Genomic DNA, 18,151 nt, shown 5'->3' with positions numbered 1-18,151 from the left:
TATCTCCAACAACTGATAAAGCATGTGAAAACCTCCCAACAAGATATCCCGAACATCTCGAGATATCAACAAGACCCTAAACTCGCCTACGACTCGCAAAGGCGGCAAACAACAAACAATAGGTAGGGCGAGGAGGTGTATCTCGGACATATAGGTAACAGGTGGATAGGACACGTGATACAACAGAATCGCAACATAAGGATAGCAATAGATCAAAAGAGCATGTAAAAGTAAAATAGGTGAAGGGGTGGGCTCGCCTGTGAAAAGCTGCAGAAGAACTTGTCGGAGAACTCGTCGTATCTCACATCAACACTTCGGGATCCTATCCGGGAAGAAGCAAATGCTGGAACACACAACGTATGCAATCTTACTACTACGGATAAAGAAGATCCAGCATGATCAAGATGATATGCATGACATTGCATGTATGATGCGATGCACTTAACCATATTAATCGGTGTCGGAACCCCGGACAAACAAATTAGGTTAGAGTTGCATTTTCTACCGACAAAGTTAAGTGTTTATTAGCATGGCATAACATGGCATGGCAGGGGTGCGCTACTTCAATATTAAACGGAGCGGGGAAAACCATAGTTGGAAACCCAAAATACTCCGCATATATGTGAGGTGGAAATGCACAACTATCAACGCGCGACATGATGCGAGATGCAAACAGGCATATGGATGGCATATTAATGTTCAGCACATTTTTCTGAGAAATTTTCATATATAACACTTTTTATTTCGAGTTATATTTTAGAAGATATAATTTTTGCAAGATTACACAATTCCTGCAAAAACAAAACAGAAACGAATGGGGCTGAACCTGCGCTGTTTCTGGGCCGGATCTGGGCTGCTGCTGGCGCAGGATAGAGGACTGACGCCGGGAGGGGAACCTGGGCCAAGGCCCATTCACGGATCTGGAGAATAAAATAGCAAAAACTGTGATTTAATCACCCAGATGGGGATTCGAACCCAGGCCATATGGTTCACGGATCAAGGTTGTTACCACTGGGCTACTGCTCCAGATCTTGTCGACATCCTGGTCCATGACAACTAGAACCAAGCGGTGCCAGTGACGAGCTTGAACATTACAGCAATGGTGGAGGCAGAGGTTGTGAATCAATCCGACGCTTCAAGGCGAACCGGGAAGGGGAAGATGGCGTCGGGGATGCGGCTGAACGCGGGGAGACCGATGGTGGTGGTGCGGAGTCCGGGGGTTGCCGGAGTGGCCGGAATTGAAGGTTATCTCGCCGGAGTTCAGAGGGGAAACGGCGGAGTGGAGACGATTAAGAGCACCCCGGCTCGATTCCTTTGGGGACGATATAGAGGACGCCGAGGCGGTTCTGTGGGTGGTCTCGGAGTGGCAAGGGGAGCCCTGGAGCAGCGGCGCCATGGCGAGGACGGTCGTGGCAGTGGGGTTTTCCCCTGTTTTGTTGCTCACAGAGAAGAGGATGGAGGGAGGTAGGTGGCGGCGGTGTAGATGGGAGAGAGGGCTAGGGTTTGGCGCTGGTGGTGGGGATTAAAAGGGAGGAGGGAGAGCAGGTGAGAATGGAGAGAGGGGAAGGACCACTGTCTCCACCACGCCATGTGCGTGTTCCTCTCGTCCCTATCCTGGATGACGAGGACGGGAAAAGAAAGGAGGGGCCGAAGGGGTACGGGCCAAGAGAAGAAAGGAGGTGGGCTTGCTGCTGGGTGGAGATGGGCCACCGGGGTGGGTCGGGCTGCTCGGTGGAGAAGGGAAAGAAAGGAAGAAAAAGGTTGGGCCACAGGGGAGGTAGGATCCAGGTTAGGAGAGGGGTTTGTTTTGTTTTAGAAAACCATTTTTCTCTTTAATTTTTAAACTGGTTTACAAATCCATTTCATATAAAACCCAAGCAGCAGAAAATAATTTGGAAAATATTTTATTTATTTAATAGTCTTGGTTTTAAGGTTTTGTTAAATGAAAAGACATAGAGGAGGTTTATTAGATAAACCATATGAGAAGGGGAAACAAAATAGTTTGGGTTTATAAAATAGTTTTTATTTTGTGAACACATGGATGATAAGATGCATGATGCCATGATGATGCACAAAAGAAAGAACAAACAAATCTAATAGGGGTACTACCCTGGGCCGTTACAATCGACACCACTAACAAGGGATCGCGGCCCGAGATCCCACCTCAAGGTACGGGGGAGAGAGGTGAACTATCGGATCTTCTTGCGCCATGTTGATATTCACGTGTACCTGGCGTGGAACCTTCTTCTGGCGAAGTGTTGATCTTCTCGACACCACTAACAAGAATTCTTGCTCCACGTAGATTGGTCGACACCACTAACAAGAAGTCGTTGTTCCGGTGTTGATGATGCGCTTCCGTCGGGATCCTTCGAAGATCGGACCTAACAGGTGAGGGGCAAAGATCGTCCAACCCGCGTCAAACCTAAGACTCGGAAAACTCGGATAAGAGAGAAGACTCAAAACTCGCATAGGTAAGAGGAGAAAGAATTTAGGTAAGGAGAAAAACAGAGCTAGTCAGAACTATCCAACGATGTTTCAGAAAATAGTTTTGACACTAGACACAACGTCCGTTGGCAAGGTTATCCTACAGACTGGACTAGTGGGGTATCGACAACCTGAGGCTCTGATACCAACTTGTGACGCCCCGGAACCGGTACCATGAGGATTCCAGCGATCCCGCCGAAATCCGCATGATATCGATTCAGAGACGCCCTCCGACACGACGTGCGCGACGAATCACACACGTGATGCCGGAGGAATTAACACGAGCGGTAACATTACAACGGGATTACAATAGAGCCCACAAGATACATATATTACAACAACGACTCCAACGAGTCAAGATACAAATATACAATACAAAGATCCAAATCATACGGAAGATCGAATACGTCCGAGTACGGACAAGATACAAATTGGACTAAGAGTCCCGAAGATAACCGATGGCGTCCATAACCCTGCCCGAGGCCAAGCGGAAGGGTAACCTTGCTAACGTCGTCATCTCGTACTGTCAAAGTCGGGCCATCGGTTGCGGACAAAAGGGGAGGAGACAAAAAGAAAGGAAGGCGAGGGTAAGTACCATTGGCACGTACTTGCGAGACAAGACCGGCTATGCTCGGCGGTGGGCGGTATAAACTTCACCCGGCTATATGTGGAGTTTAGCGGCAGCAAAGCTACTATCCAATAGAGACTCGCTACAACATCCGTCTACTCAGAGAAGATAAGAGAGCGCACAAGGTACCAGTTCTATACTCTGCAAACATAACACAGCCGATGCGATCTCCCTTCGCAAAGAGGTACTGGCAAAGGCACACACACTTTTTTTGAAAATGTTTTATTAGCAAATTATTAGCAACCGGAAATAAGGTGTAAGTTGTTCTATGATCAAGCTATACAATTCCAAGTCGTCCATAACCGCGGACACGGCTTATCGATAAGATGTACACCCTGCGAGGGTTGCCCAAATGTAACCATACGCATGCTCGAACCCACTTACTACAGGTGGAGTCTCACATCAAGACCGTTCCCAATGCAAGAGAAAGTTTAATGGGAGCCACCCAACTAAGCTACCCGTGACGAAGTTCGGCCGTACTCCGATACGGACCCGGAGGTTTGCGACATAGTCCGGGCGGGCACTTACGACCGGGCACAAGATAAGTCTATCCGCGTTATGAGTACGGTACGGTAATAAACACCCGAAGGCAACGGGAAGTAAATCGTGCATCGTGCATATGGGCAAATAAAACCAAGGTTGTGGCTCCCAATAAACAGACTCGAGGAAAGGTAGTGGGTGATGGGGGTCCCATTCCCCCACGTACGGGTAGAGCGCTCAATCTCGGAACAGGTAACAAGAACTCGGGTCCTAGGGGACATTAGCGAGTCAAAGTTCCGATGCTTTCGCAAAGGGACTCACAGATGCCTCTGCTTACAATTTTAGTTGTTAACAATTAAGTGAAGCATGTGTATCTCCAACAACTGATAAAGCATGTGAAAACCTCCCAACAAGATATCCCGAACATCTCGAGATATCAACAAGACCCTAAACTCGCCTACGACTCGCAAAGCTGGCAAACAACAAACAATAGGTAGGGCGAGGAGGTGTATCTCGGACATATAGGTAACGAGTGGATAGGACACGTGATACAACGGAGATCGCAACATAAGGATAGCAATAGATCAAAAGAGCATGTAAAAGTAAAATAGGTGAAGGGGTGGGCTCGCATCGTGAAAAGGCTACGAGAAGAACTTGTCGGAGAACTCGTCGTATCTCACATCAACACTTCGGGATCCTATCCAGGAAGAAGCAAATCTTGGAACACACAACGTATGCAATCTTACTACTACGGATAAAGAAGATCCGAGCATGATCAAGATGATATGCATGACATTGCATGTATGATGCGATGCACTTAACCATATTAATCGGTGTCGGACCCCGGACAAACAAATTAGGTTAGAGTTGCATTTTCTACCGACAAAGTTAAGTGTTTATTAGCATGGCATAACATGGCATGGCAGGGGTGCGCTACTTCAATATTAAACGGAGCGGGGAAAACCATAGTTGGAAACCCAAAATACTCCGCATATATGTGAGGTGGAAATGCACAACTATCAACGCGCGACATGATGCGAGATGCAAACAGGCATATGGATGGCATATTAATGTTCAGCACATTTTTCTGAGAAATTTTCATATATAACACTTTTTATTTCGAGTTATATTTTAGAAGATATAATTTTTGCAAGATTACACAATTCCTGCAAAAACAAAACAGAAACGAATGGGGCTGAACCTGCGCTGTTTCTGGGCCGGATCTGGGCTGCTGCTGGCGCAGGATAGAGGACTGACGCCGGGAGGGGAACCTGGGCCAAGGCCCATTCACGGATCTGGAGAATAAAATAGCAAAAACTGTGATTTAATCACCCAGATGGGGATTCGAACCCAGGCCATATGGTTCACGGATCAAGGTTGTTACCACTGGGCTACTGCTCCAGATCTTGTCGACATCCTGGTCCATGACAACTAGAACCAAGCGGTGCCAGTGACGAGCTTGAACATTACAGCAATGGTGGAGGCAGAGGTTGTGAATCAATCCGACGCTTCAAGGCGAACCGGGAAGGGGAAGATGGCGTCGGGGATGCGGCTGAACGCGGGGAGACCGATGGTGGTGGTGCGGAGTCCGGGGGGTTGCCGGAGTGGCCGGAATTGAAGGTTATCTCGCCGGAGTTCAGAGGGGGAAACGGCGAATTGGAGACGATTAAGAGCACCCCGGCTCGATTCCTTTGGGGACGATATAGAGGACGCCGAGGCGGTTCTGTGGGTGGTCTCGGAGTGGCAAGGGGAGCCCTGGAGCAGCGGCGCCATGGCGAGGACGGTCGTGGCAGTGGGGTTTTCCCCTGTTTTGTTGCTCACAGAGAAGAGGATGGAGGGAGGTAGGTGGCGGCGGTGTAGATGGGAGAGAGGGCTAGGGTTTGGCGCTGGTGGTGGGGATTAAAAGGGAGGAGGGAGAGCAGGTGAGAATGGAGAGAGGGGAAGGACCACTGTCTCCACCACGCCATGTGCGTGTTCCTCTCGTCCCTATCCTGGATGACGAGGACGGGAAAAGAAAGGAGGGGCCGAAGGGGTACGGGCCAAGAGAAGAAAGGAGGTGGGCTTGCTGCTGGGTGGAGATGGGCCACCGGGGTGGGTCGGGCTGCTCGGTGGAGAAGGGAAAGAAAGGAAGAAAAAGGTTGGGCCACAGGGGAGATAGGATCCAGGTTAGAAGAGGGGTTTGTTTTGTTTTTAGAAAACCATTTTTCTCTTTAATTTTTAAACTGGTTTACAAATCCATTTCATATAAAACCCAAGCAGCAGAAAATAATTTGGAAAATATTTTATTTATTTAATAGTCTTGGTTTTAAGGTTTTGTTAAATGAAAAGACATAGAGGAGGTTTATTAGATAAACCATATGAGAAGGGGAAACAAAATAGTTTGGGTTTATAAAATAGTTTTTATTTTGTGAACACATGGATGATAAGATGCATGATGCCATGATGATGCACAAAAGAAAGAACAAACAAATCTAATAGGGGTACTACCCTGGGCGATTACTGATTCATGCCACGTTGACACTGGGACGATGTGATGAAAGTTCTAAGGTTGTGTTGTCTTGTTGCCACTAGGGATAAAACATTGGCGCTATGTCCGAGGATGTAGTTGTTGATTACATTACGCACCATACTTAATGCAATTGTACTGTTGTTTAGCAACTTAATACTTGGAGGGGTTCGGATGATAACTCGAAGGTGGACTTTTTAGGCATAGATGCGGTTGGATGGCGGTCTATGTACTTTGTCGTAATGCCCAATTAAATCTCACTATACTTATCATGTCATGTATGTGCATTGTTATGCTCTCTCTATTTGTCAATTGCCCGACTGTAATTTGTTCACCCAACATGCTTTTATCTTATGGGAGAGACACCTCTAGTGAGCTGTGGACCCCGGTCCATTCTTTAAATACTTGAAATACAAATCTGCTGCAATACTTGTTTCTTGTTTTCTCTCGCAAACAATCATCTTCCACACAATACGGTTAATCCTTTGTTACGGCAAGCCGGTGAGATTGACAACCTCAGCTTGTTTCGTTGGGGCAAAGTACTTTGGTTGTGTTGTGCGGGTTCCACGTTGGCGCCGGAATCTCCGGTGTTGCGCCGCACTACATCCCGCCGCCATCAACCTTCAACGTGCTTCTTGGCTCCTCCTGGTTCGATAAACCTTGGTTTCTTTACGAGGGAAAACTTGCTTCGTCGTGCGCATCATACCTTCCTCTTGGGGTTGCCCAACGAACGTGTGAAATACACGCCATCAAGCTCTTTTTACGGCGCCGTTGCTCGAGGACCGAAGAAAAGTTACACCACAAAGATTTCTAACTCCCACGTCAACTACGCACCGGTGCCCTGCGGAAACTAAGCGAGGCATCATCCACACCTTCCGACCGGGTATAGGTCAGGTGGCACGCCCTTGTGATAAACATCGGCGCGTGCGACCAGGAGGCTTTGCGGGCCGTCGCTCTGAGGGACTGGGGACAGCCGCAGCCCTAGTTGTTCCCGGCTCTACGGTGTTGCCCGTCTCTGCCCGCCAGGGGGTTTCTGACGTCAACACTTACTCCAAGCACTGTTCTCTTTTCATTCACTGCAAACATCGTTTTCCACACCATACGGTTAACTCTTTGATTCAGCAAAACTAGTGAGATTGACAACCTCAGTATGAGTTGGGTCAAAATATTACAATTATGCTGTGTGCAGGTTCCACGTTGTTGCTGACGTTGATAGTGCGTCCTGCCAATAGTCATCCAGCAACACCTTCAGAAGTCACGCCTTTCTCCTATTGGTCGATTAAATCTTGGTTTCTTGCTGAGGGAAAACTTACTGCTATGCTCATCATACCTTCGTCGGACCTGCAGGAGGAGGAGCATGAAGTGTTGTTCGAGTTCGTCGTCGTCCTCAAGGGCGACCCACTCGCCATCTAGAGGTTGCCGACAAGTTCGCCGACTTCGTAGCCGACAACAAGCTGGCCTCGCTGCATCTGCGGGGGTCTGCTTGCGACTGCTTCCGGCGGCCGGTGGACGTGCTCTTCGACGGGTGATACGTCTCCGACGTATCGATAATTTCTTATGTTCCATGCCACATTATTGATGATATCTACATGTTTTATGCACACTTTATGTCATATTTATGCATTTTCTGGAACTAACCTATTAACAAGATGCCGAAGTGCCAGTTGCTGTTTTCTGCTGTTTTTGGTTTCAGAAATCCTAGTAACGAAATATTCTCGGAATTGGACGAAATCAACGCCCAGGTTCCTATTTTGCCCGGAAGCATCCAGGACACCCGAGAGCCGCCAGAGGGGGCCACGGGGCCCCGGATGATAGGTTGGCGCGGCCCACCCCCGGCCGCGCGGCCCTATGGTGTCGTCGCCCCTTCGACCTTCCGACGCCGCCTCTTCGCCTATATAAAGGTCCCGGACCTAAAACCTCGAGACGAGAAAAGCCACGGTACGAGAAACCTTCCCGGAGCCGCCGCCATCGCGAAGCCAAGATCCGGGGACGGGAGTCTGCTGTTCCGGCACGCCGCCGGGACGGGGAAGTGCCCCGGAAGGCTCCTCCATCGACACCACCGCCATCTTCATCAACGCTTGCTTGTCTCCCATGAGGAGGGAGTAGTTCTCCATCGAGGCTCGGGGCTGTACCGGTAGCTATGTGGTTAATCTCTCTCCTATGTACTTCAATACAATGATCTCATGAGCTGCTTTACATGATTGAGATCCTTATGATGAGCTTTGTATCGCTACTAGTTGTGTGCTACTCATGTGATGTTATTAAAGTAGTCTATTCCTCCTGCATGGTGTAAAGGTGACTAGTGTGTGCACCGTGTGGTTCTTGTCGTAGGCTATGATCATGATCTCTTGTAGATTGTGGAGTTAATTATCATTATGATAGTATTGATGTGATCTATTCCTCCTTCATAGTGTAATGTGGACAGTGTGTGCGCTATGTTAGTACTTGGTTTAGTTGTGTTGATCTATCATGCACTCTAAGGTTATTTAAATATGAACATTGAATATTGTGGAGCTTGTTAACTCCGGCATTGAGGGTTCGTGTAATCCTACGCAATTAGTGGTGTTCATCATCCAACAAGAGAGTGTAGAGTATGCATTTATCTATTACGTTATGTGATCAATGTTGAGAGTGTCCACTAGTGAAAGTGTAATCCCTAGGCCTTGTTCCTAAATACGCTATCGATGCTTGTTTACTTGTTTTACTATGTTTCTACTGCTTGCAATATTACCACCATCAACTACACGCCAGCAAGCACTTTTACGGCACCGTTGCTACTTGCTCATACTTATTTATACCACCTGTATTTCACTATCTCTTCGCCGAACTAGTGCACCTATTAGGTGTGTTGGGGACACAAGAGACTTCTTGCTTTGTGGTTGCGGGGTTGCATGAGAGGGATATCTTTGACCTCTTCCTCCCGAGTTCGATAAACCTTGGGTGATCCACTTAAGGGAAACTTGTTGCTGTTCTACAAACCTCTGCTCTTGGAGGCCCAACACTTGTCTACAAGAATAGAAGCACCCGTAGACATCAAGCTATTTTACTGGCGCCGTTGTCGGGGAGGAAAGGTAAAAGGTACTCACACTCCGGATCTCGGCTACTAAGCTATTTTCGCCGTTGTAAGTACTCGAAGCTATTTCCTTTAGATCCTGCAATTGCATCTTTTTGTTTCTTGTTTACACTAGTTTGGCATAATGGACAACAGTGAGCTTCTTATTCTATTTCCTGATTTAAGACATAGATGGTTTGATGCGAAAATTAAAAAACCTATGGAACCTTATTTGCATGCTTGGTAGTAATATTAGTATGAACGCTTTGAACACCATTGTTGCTAATGATATGGAAAATTCTAAGCTTGGGGAAGCTGGCTTTGATGAGCATGATATTTTTAGTCCCCCAAGCATTGAGGAGAAAATTTTCTTTGATGATACTTTGCCTCCCATATATGATGATTATAATGATAGTGGTCTTTTGGTGCCACCTACTATGGAGAGTAAATTTTGTTGTGATTATACTATGCCTCCTACACTTGATGAGAATAATAATGATAGCTACTTTCTTGAATTTGCTCCCACTACAACTAATAAAATTGATTATGCCTATGGGAGTAGTAATAATTTTATGCATGAGACTCATGATAAGAATGCTTTATGTGATAGTTATATTGTTGAGTTTGCTCATGATACTACTGAAAGTTATTATGAGAGAGGAAAATATGGTTGTAGAAATTTTCATGTTACTAAAATGCCTCTCTATGTGCTGAAATTTTTGAAGCTACACTTGTTTTATCTTCCTATGCTTGTTACTTTGCTCTTCATGAACTTGTTTATTTACAAAATTCATTTTCATAGGAAGCATGTTAGGCTTAAATGCGTTTTGAATTTGCCTCTTGATGCTCTCTTTTGCTTCAACTACTATTTCTTGCGAGTGCATCATAAAAACTGCTGAGCCCATCTTAATGGCGCTATAAAGAAAGAACTTCTTGGGAGATAACCCATGTGTTATTTTGCTACAGTACTTTGTTTTATATTTGAGTCTTGGAAGTTGTTTACTACTGTAGCAACCTCTCCTTATCTTAGTTTTGTGTTTTGTTGTGCCAAGTAAAGTCTTTGATAGTAAAGTTCATACTAGATTTGGATTCTTGCGCGAGTTTCAGATTTCTTTCTTTGTCACGAATTTCGACACTGCCTCCCTGTAGGTAGCTCAGAAAATTAAGCCAATTTACGTGCGTGATCCTCAGATATGTACGCAACTTTCATTCAATTTGGGAATTTTCATTTTAGCAAGTCTGGTGCCTCGATAAAATCCATCTTTACGGACTGTTCTGTTTTGACAGATTCTGCCTTTTATTTCGCATTGCCTCTTTTGCTATGTTGGATGAATTTCTTTGATCCATTAATGTCCAGTAGCTTTATGCAATGTCCGGAAGTGTTAAGAATGATTGTGTCACCTCTGAACATGTTAATTTTTATTGTGCACTAACCCTCTAATGAGTTGTTTCGAGTTTGGTGTGGAGGAAGTTTTCAAGGATCAAGAGAGGAGGATGATATACTATGATCAAGAAGAGCGAAAGCTCTAAGCTTGGGGATGCCCCGGTGGTTCACCCCTGCATATTTCAAGAAGACTCAAGCATCTAAGCTTGGGGATGCCCAAGGCATCCCCTTCTTCATCGACAAATTATCAGGTTCCTTCTCTTGAAACTATATTTTTATTCGGCCACATCTTATGTACTTTACTTGGAGCGTCTGTGTGCTTTTGTTTTTGTTTTTGTGTGAATAAATGCTTGTGTGGGAGAGAGACACGCTCCGCTGGTTCGTATGAACACATGTGTTCTTAGCCTTTAATTTTCATGGCGAAGGTTGAAGCTGCTTCGTTAAATTGTTATATGGTTGGAATTGGAAAATGATACATGTAGTATTTGCTATAATGTCTTGGATAATGTGATACTTGGCAATTGTTGTGCTCATGTTTAAGCTCTTGCATCATATACTTTGCACCTATTAATGAAGAAATACATAGAGCTTGCTAAAATTTGGTTTGCATAATTGGTCTCTCTAAAGTCTAGATAATTTCTAGTATTGAGTTTGAACAACAAGGAAGACGGTGTAGAGTCTTATAATGTTTACAATATGTCTTTTATGTGAGTTTTGTTGCACCGGTTCATTCTCGTGTTTGTTTCAAATAACCTTGCTAGCCTAAACCTTGTATCGAGAGGGAATACTTCTCATGCATCCAAAATCCTTGAGCCAACCACTATGCCATTTGTGTCCACCATACCTACCTACTACATGGTATTTCTCAGCCATTCCAAAGTAAATTGCTTGAGTGCTACCTTTAAATAATTCAAAATTTATCACCTCTTATTTTTGTTAATGTTTTATAGCTCATGAGGTAGTATGTGGTGTTTATCTTTCGATCTTGTCATTTACTTTTGACAGACTTTCACAATGGACTAGTGGCACATCCGCTTATCCAATAATTTTGCAAAAAGAGCTGGCAATGGGGTTCCCGGCCCGATTAATTAACTTGCATTAATAATTCTCTTCACATGTTTTGCTCGATTCATCGGTAAGCAACTTAATTTTGCAAATAGACACTCCTTCATGGTATGTGATTGTTGGAAGGCACCCGAGGATTCGGTTAGCCATGGCTTGTGTAAGCAAAAGGTTGGGAGGAGTGTCATCCATAAATAAAGAAAAACTAAACTAAAGTACATGTGTAAACAAAAGAGAAGAGGGACGATCTACCTTGCTGGTAGAGATAACGTCCTTCATGGAGCCTCTCTTGAAGGTCTGGTTGATAAGGTAGTTAGAGTGCCCACTACCATTCGTTGACAACAACAAACACCTCTCAAAATTTTACTTTTATGCTCTCTTTATGTTTTCAAAACCAAAGCTCTAGCACAAATATAGCAATCGATGCTTTCCTCTTTGAAGGACCATTCTTTTACTTTTATGTTGAGTCAGTTCACCTATTTCTCTCCACCTCAAGAAGCAAACACTTGTGTGAACTGTGCATTGATTCCTACATACTTGCATATTGCACTTGTTATATTGCTTTGCATTCACAATTATCCATGAGATATACATGTTACAAGTTGAAAGCAACCGCTGAAACTTAATCTTCCATTGTGTTGCTTCAATGTCTTTACTTTAAATTATTGCTTTATGCGTTAACTCTTATGCAAGACTTATTGATGCCTGTCTTGAAAGTGCTATTCATGAAAAGTCATTGCTTTATGATTCAGTTGTTTACTCATGTCATTACCATTGTTTTGATCGCTGCATTCATTACATATGTTTACAATATGATCAAGTTTATGATGGCATGTCACTCCAGAAATTATCTTTGTTTATCGTTTACCTGCTCGGGACGAGCGAAACTAAGCTTGGGGATGCCGATACGTCTCCGACGTATCGATAATTTCTTATGTTCCATGCCACATTATTGATGATATCTACATGTTTTATGCACACTTTATGTCATATTTATGCATTTTCCGGAACTAACCTATTAACAAGATGCCGAAGTGCCGATTCTCGTTTTACTGCTGTTTTTGGTTTCGAAATCCTAGTAACGAAATATTCTCGGAATTGGACGAAATCAACGCCCAGGTTCCTATTTTGCCCGGAAGCATCCGGAACACCCGAGAGCCGCCGGAGGGGGCCACAGGGCCCCGGATGATAGGGTGGCGCGGCCCACCCCCGGCCGCGCGGCCCTATGGTGTCGTCGCCCCTTCGACCTTCGACGCCGCCTCTTCGCCTATATAAAGGTCCCGGACCTAAAACCTCGAGACGAAAAAGCCACGGTACGAGAAATCTTCCCGAGCCGCCGCCATCGCGAAGCCAAGATGCGGGGGACAGGAGTCTCTGTTCCGGCACGCCGCGGGACGGGGAAGTGCCCCCGGAAGGCTCCTCCATCGACACCACCGCCATCTTCATCAACGCTGCTGTCTCCCATGAGGAGGGAGTAGTTTTCCATCGAGGCTCGGGGCTGTACCGGTAGCTATGTGGTTAATCTCTCTCCTATGTACTTCAATACAATGATCTCATGAGCTGCTTTACATGATTGAGATCCATATGATGAGCTTTGTATCGCTACTAGTTGTGTGCTACTCATGTGATGTTATTAAAGTAGTCTATTCCTCCTGCATGGTGTAAAGGTGACTAGTGTGTGCACCGTGTGGTTCTTGTCGTAGGCTATGATCATGATCTCTTGTAGATTGTGGAGTTAATTATCATTATGATAGTATTGATGTGATCTATTCCTCCTTCATAGTGTAATGTGGACAGTGTGTGCGCTATGTTAGTACTTGGTTTAGTTGTGTTGATCTGTCATGCACTCTAAGGTTATTTAAATATGAACATTGAATATTGTGGAGCTTGTTAACTCCGGCATTGAGGGTTCGTGTAATCCTACGCAATTAGTGGTGTTCATCATCCAACAAGAGAGTGTAGAGTATGCATTTATCTATTATGTTATGTGATCAATGTTGAGAGTGTTCACTAGTGAAAGTGTAATCCCTAGGCCTTGTTCCTAAATATCGCTATCGCTTGCTTGTTTCTTGTTTTACTATGTTTCTATCGCTCGCAATATTACCACCATCAACTACACGCCAGCAAGCACTTTTCCGGCACCGTTGCTACTGCTCATACTTATTTATACCACCTGTATTTCACTATCTCTTCGCCGAACTAGTGCACCTATTAGGTGTGTTGGGGACACAAGAGACTTCTTGCTTTGTGGTTGCAGGGTTGCATGAGAGGGATATCTTTGACCTCTTCCTCCCTGAGTTCGATAAACCTTGGGTGATCCACTTAAGGGAAACTTGCTGCTGTTCTACAAACCTCTGCTCTTGGAGGCCCAACACTGTCTACAAGAATAGAAGCACCCGTAGACATCAACGGGCGCGGCAAGAAGTACCTCCACACTGGCTGGGAGAAGTTCCCGCGCTACTACGACCTCAAAACCGGCTGCGTGCTCACATTCTCCTACCTGAAACGAGGGGGATATGAGCGTCAAGGTGTTCGACGAGACGCGTCGGCGACAACGATGAGGAGGACGATTGAGTGTTGTTTCTTTGCAGCGAAAATAGGCATGCATGTTTTTTGATGTTCTTCCTCGAAATGACCAACAGTGTTATCATCACCACCTGGATTCTCCAGCTTGGGTGCCTGAGAGTGCATGAGAGTGTTCTTTCTTCGCAGCGAACACACGAAATCTGCGATGCCAACATTAGTTAGGTTTCTCATTTTCTAATGTTTTAATTTGTGTCAACCATGGTTCAAAGTATATATGTATTAGTTTGTGAAAACCATGTTCCAAACTATGTGTTAGTTTGTGCAAATAATGTTCCCAATTATATATTAGTTTGTCGAATGTTTCTTCGGGAGCGGTGTTTTGGAACATGGGTCCATATGCTCTCTATATTTCGAAATGCATCTTACATATATTTTAAATTTAATAAAAATTGAAACTAAAAGTTCGCACGTACATCTTCAACGTCTACGTGCTCACAAAGTCGTTTCATAAAAAACGACTTATCATGTGACGTGTGTAAAAAGGCAAAATTCAGTGCTAAAAATAATGCTTTTCACAAGATAAACTTTCTCTTTTTTATATATACCACACAAAATATTGGTTTTTCGTGAAACTTGAAGAACGCACGTATATTATGAAGATGTACATGTAGAATTTTTTGTCCAAATTTTTTGACATTTCGAAATATAATTTTTTAGTAGAGGGAGCATACGCACCCGAAAGCCGAATTGAATTTCCGTGTTTCTTCTCTCTATTAAAATAAAAAAGAGTATTTTAATATTAAAAAAAGTTTGAAGGAGGCGTTTGGGGGACGCGGCTGGAAGTGGTGTCCTCAAACACTACACAAACAAAACACGTCCCATAAACACTCGATCCGGCGCCGCTTGAGGGACGCTTTAGGGGACGCGGCTGGAGATGCTCTAATCTCTCCAAACCACTCCAATTCAGTAGGCAAGTGGATTGACCGAACAATGCATTGAGGTCTTGTTCAGTTAAGGTTTGAAAAATATTAGGAGAAATTTTGACTTAGATAGAATTTGACCCAAATCCATATCCATCCGGTTCAATCCAAAGGAAAGCGACAAGCCCTAAAAGTAGACGATCACGGCTACCAACGAGCCGACGACCAGATTAGTGCAATGCGAGGGTAGGGGAAAAAAATATCCAGCAGGCAGCAAGGCCAGCATGGCAGCAGCTACATGCAAGAAACAAACAAAGACCTCGCCAAGTTGCCAGTCCATCGCAGTTTCCAGCTCTTCTTCGCTCGCAAGTTGGAAGCTGCGAATACCAACGTGGTGAACACTGAAAAACAACGGAGCCGAAACGGCGGTATGCGGATGCAACTAGCCGCTGGGATGATTGGACCAACCAACTCGACTCAGTCAGCCATTCTTCTCTATTCTCTTCCCCATGTATGTATGGTTGCGTGCTGGTACCGAGTCTGGTAGCCGCTCATTATGCAAAATGTTTTTGTTTTCTGCTGATTATGCCATCCATGATTGCACCTTGATTCTTCGTTTTTGTTCCGTCCACATGCTCTCCTCTCTAATTCTCAGATGCCCGAGAATTTTATTAGTTCTTGGTCGAGGCAAGAATTTTCAATTCGATGTTGAGATCCTTTTAAAGATTTCACTTTTTTGAACTCTCAAAACAAATATTATATGTTCTTATTGGTTGAATAAACTGTTACAACTTGGTGAATATATATTTTTAGATATGTCTAAACAAACTTTTCAGGTGAGTGAGAAAATAATATATCTTTTGCTTTAGTGGCACAAATTGCTGGATCACAATTACTATTTATTTACATATATCTGAAAATTTATCAATCAAGAGTTAGGTAATTCTCTGTCAACTAGCACTGGTCATCCATATTTATTTATTATACTTAGTGTAATGCCGTATTCAGTCATTGATACAAAAACTTTTACCCATAAGATAGTTTGCAATATCGAGATTATTTTTCAGATAAACTTCAAGGTAGAACCCTACGGCTAATTATAAATCAAAACTCAATTCTTGCTCAACGGTTTATTTATTTACATATATCGGATTTTTTTCATCAAATCGATCGGGAGTTAGAAAATACTATGTCCACTGATATGAATGATCATCCATATCTACTTATTAAATTCAGAGTAATGACATATTCAATCAGCGATTCAAAAACTTTCTCCCCTAAGATTGTTTGCAATTTTGAGGTTGTTTTTAAGATGATATTTAAGGGATACTCGTATGTCTACTATAAATAGAAACTCAATTCTTGCTCAATGCCAACTTCATATTTTGACTACTCTTATGAATACCTAGTTAAAATTTACGACCAAGATTTAATAAAGGACTATTAGTCACGTAAGGTATTTGCCAGATTATTGGTAACTTAACATGTTTGGCATGCCTAATATTAGGACATGTGCAATGGTAGAAAAGTCACACATTCTCTTAGCACCACACGTCATCTAGAGAAGACAAAAGATATAAGAGGCCATGCATTATCTCTTATTTTCACCCCTAGTAATAACTAATAATAAATTAAATAAATTTTAGTAGAAAATTATGTTAGTAAGAAAAGACATATGATACAATAAAGAAAATAATCTTCTCTTATTTTATATAAGAGATCATCTTTAGCTAAGAGAATACATCGTTCTATTTCTTTGTTCTCTCCTCTCCAACTAAACACAAATTAGATATGGTAACCGTAAAATAAGCCTGACGTCACCCTACTGTGAATGTTCTTAAGAGGACCGTGCCACACATGGGCTCCCATAATTTAACAACCATTAGCCTTCAACACGTATGCACCCCGGCCCCATCACATTTTTTAGCTTTGTAAAATACAAAAGAAAATGATAGGAAATTTAAAAAATTAAATCTTTTGGGATTCTTGTATGTTATGCAACCTACTATTAGGGGAAATTAAAAAATTTGAATTTTAACTTTTTATGCAAAAACAAAGTTTGCAAAAAGGTAAAATGGATACGACGTCGAAAAAAAGAGTATAATATATAAAAATGATTTTGGGAAAAAGTTACATCCGAATTCACCGGGACTTACCCGGTTAGCCAATTTTAAGATTCTCAAAGTTTCAAATGGAAATATGAAAGCAAGAAGATTTTAGTTTCTGCCAAAAATTCAAGATTTTATATTTTTCAAATTTTAAATTAATAATTGCATCCTGCATAAAGATTAATGTTACTTAACCATAAAGGAGGTTAGCCAATTTTTAGATTTTCAAATTTTTAGGTTTTAGGTTTGGCAAAAAAAAAATTTAAAAATTTAAAATACAAATAATACAAATTTAAAAACTTAATGTGTATTTATTTGTTCAGGATTATTATTACATCATTACTTTTGTTTATTAAAAGAATTATTTGAAATTCAAATAATAAATAAGTGTGACATCGACCAACATGTTAATAGAATTGATATGATACTGGTAGCAATAACATGCACGCGGAGCACTTGAACTGGTATGGGAAGGAACTCAGAAGATAAACATGCTAGTGTTGGAGTAGTGGGAGGATGGGTGACCTAGCATGAGTTTAACCACGAGTAAGTAATTTGACTAGAGGTTAAGTGTAGTTAGAAACTAAACTTGTCAAATAACGAAAATACTAGAAATTCTGAAAAAAAATAAAAAAATGAGAGAGTGAAAAATAATTAGAAAAATAATTGGATAAAAATTGACGAAATAGCCTTTAATCCCGGTTTGTACTACAAACCGGGAATAAAGGTCATTCGCCCCGGCGTGCGCCAGCAGCCCACGTGACGGGACCTTTAATCCCGGTTTGTTTTACAACCGGGACTAAAGGCGAGAACATTTAGTCCTGAATGGCTAGTTCCGGTTAACCGGAACTAAAGGGCATTATCAACTGGAACTGAAACCCCTTTTTCCACTAGTCAATTTCCTCTTTTCTGTACCAAATATCACTTGCAACAAGTCATCCTCTCGCAATGGGATGTTAAAACATTACTATTTATTCAATTTCCCCTTTTTCCACTAGTGC

At 43.1% G+C, this 18,151-nt stretch overlaps 1 long non-coding RNA gene across 1 annotated transcript; it reads right to left on the bottom strand.

The window, feature by feature from the left end:
* Positions 1-310: 310 nt before the first annotated feature.
* LOC124700882 lies at positions 311-1,203 on the bottom strand. The gene is made up of 3 exons (XR_007001861.1): positions 1,010-1,203; positions 827-920; positions 311-343 (listed from the first exon to the last, which is right to left on the bottom strand). It is a non-coding gene; the product is annotated as an uncharacterized LOC124700882 (long non-coding RNA).
* Between the last annotated feature and the right edge of the window lie 16,948 nt (positions 1,204-18,151).

Source organism: Lolium rigidum, chromosome 3 (assembly GCF_022539505.1).
Source record: "Lolium rigidum isolate FL_2022 chromosome 3, APGP_CSIRO_Lrig_0.1, whole genome shotgun sequence".
NCBI lineage: Eukaryota > Viridiplantae > Streptophyta > Magnoliopsida > Poales > Poaceae > Lolium > Lolium rigidum.
Note: the sequence above shows the minus strand (reverse complement) of the source record. Positions and strands in the feature narration are given on the sequence as shown.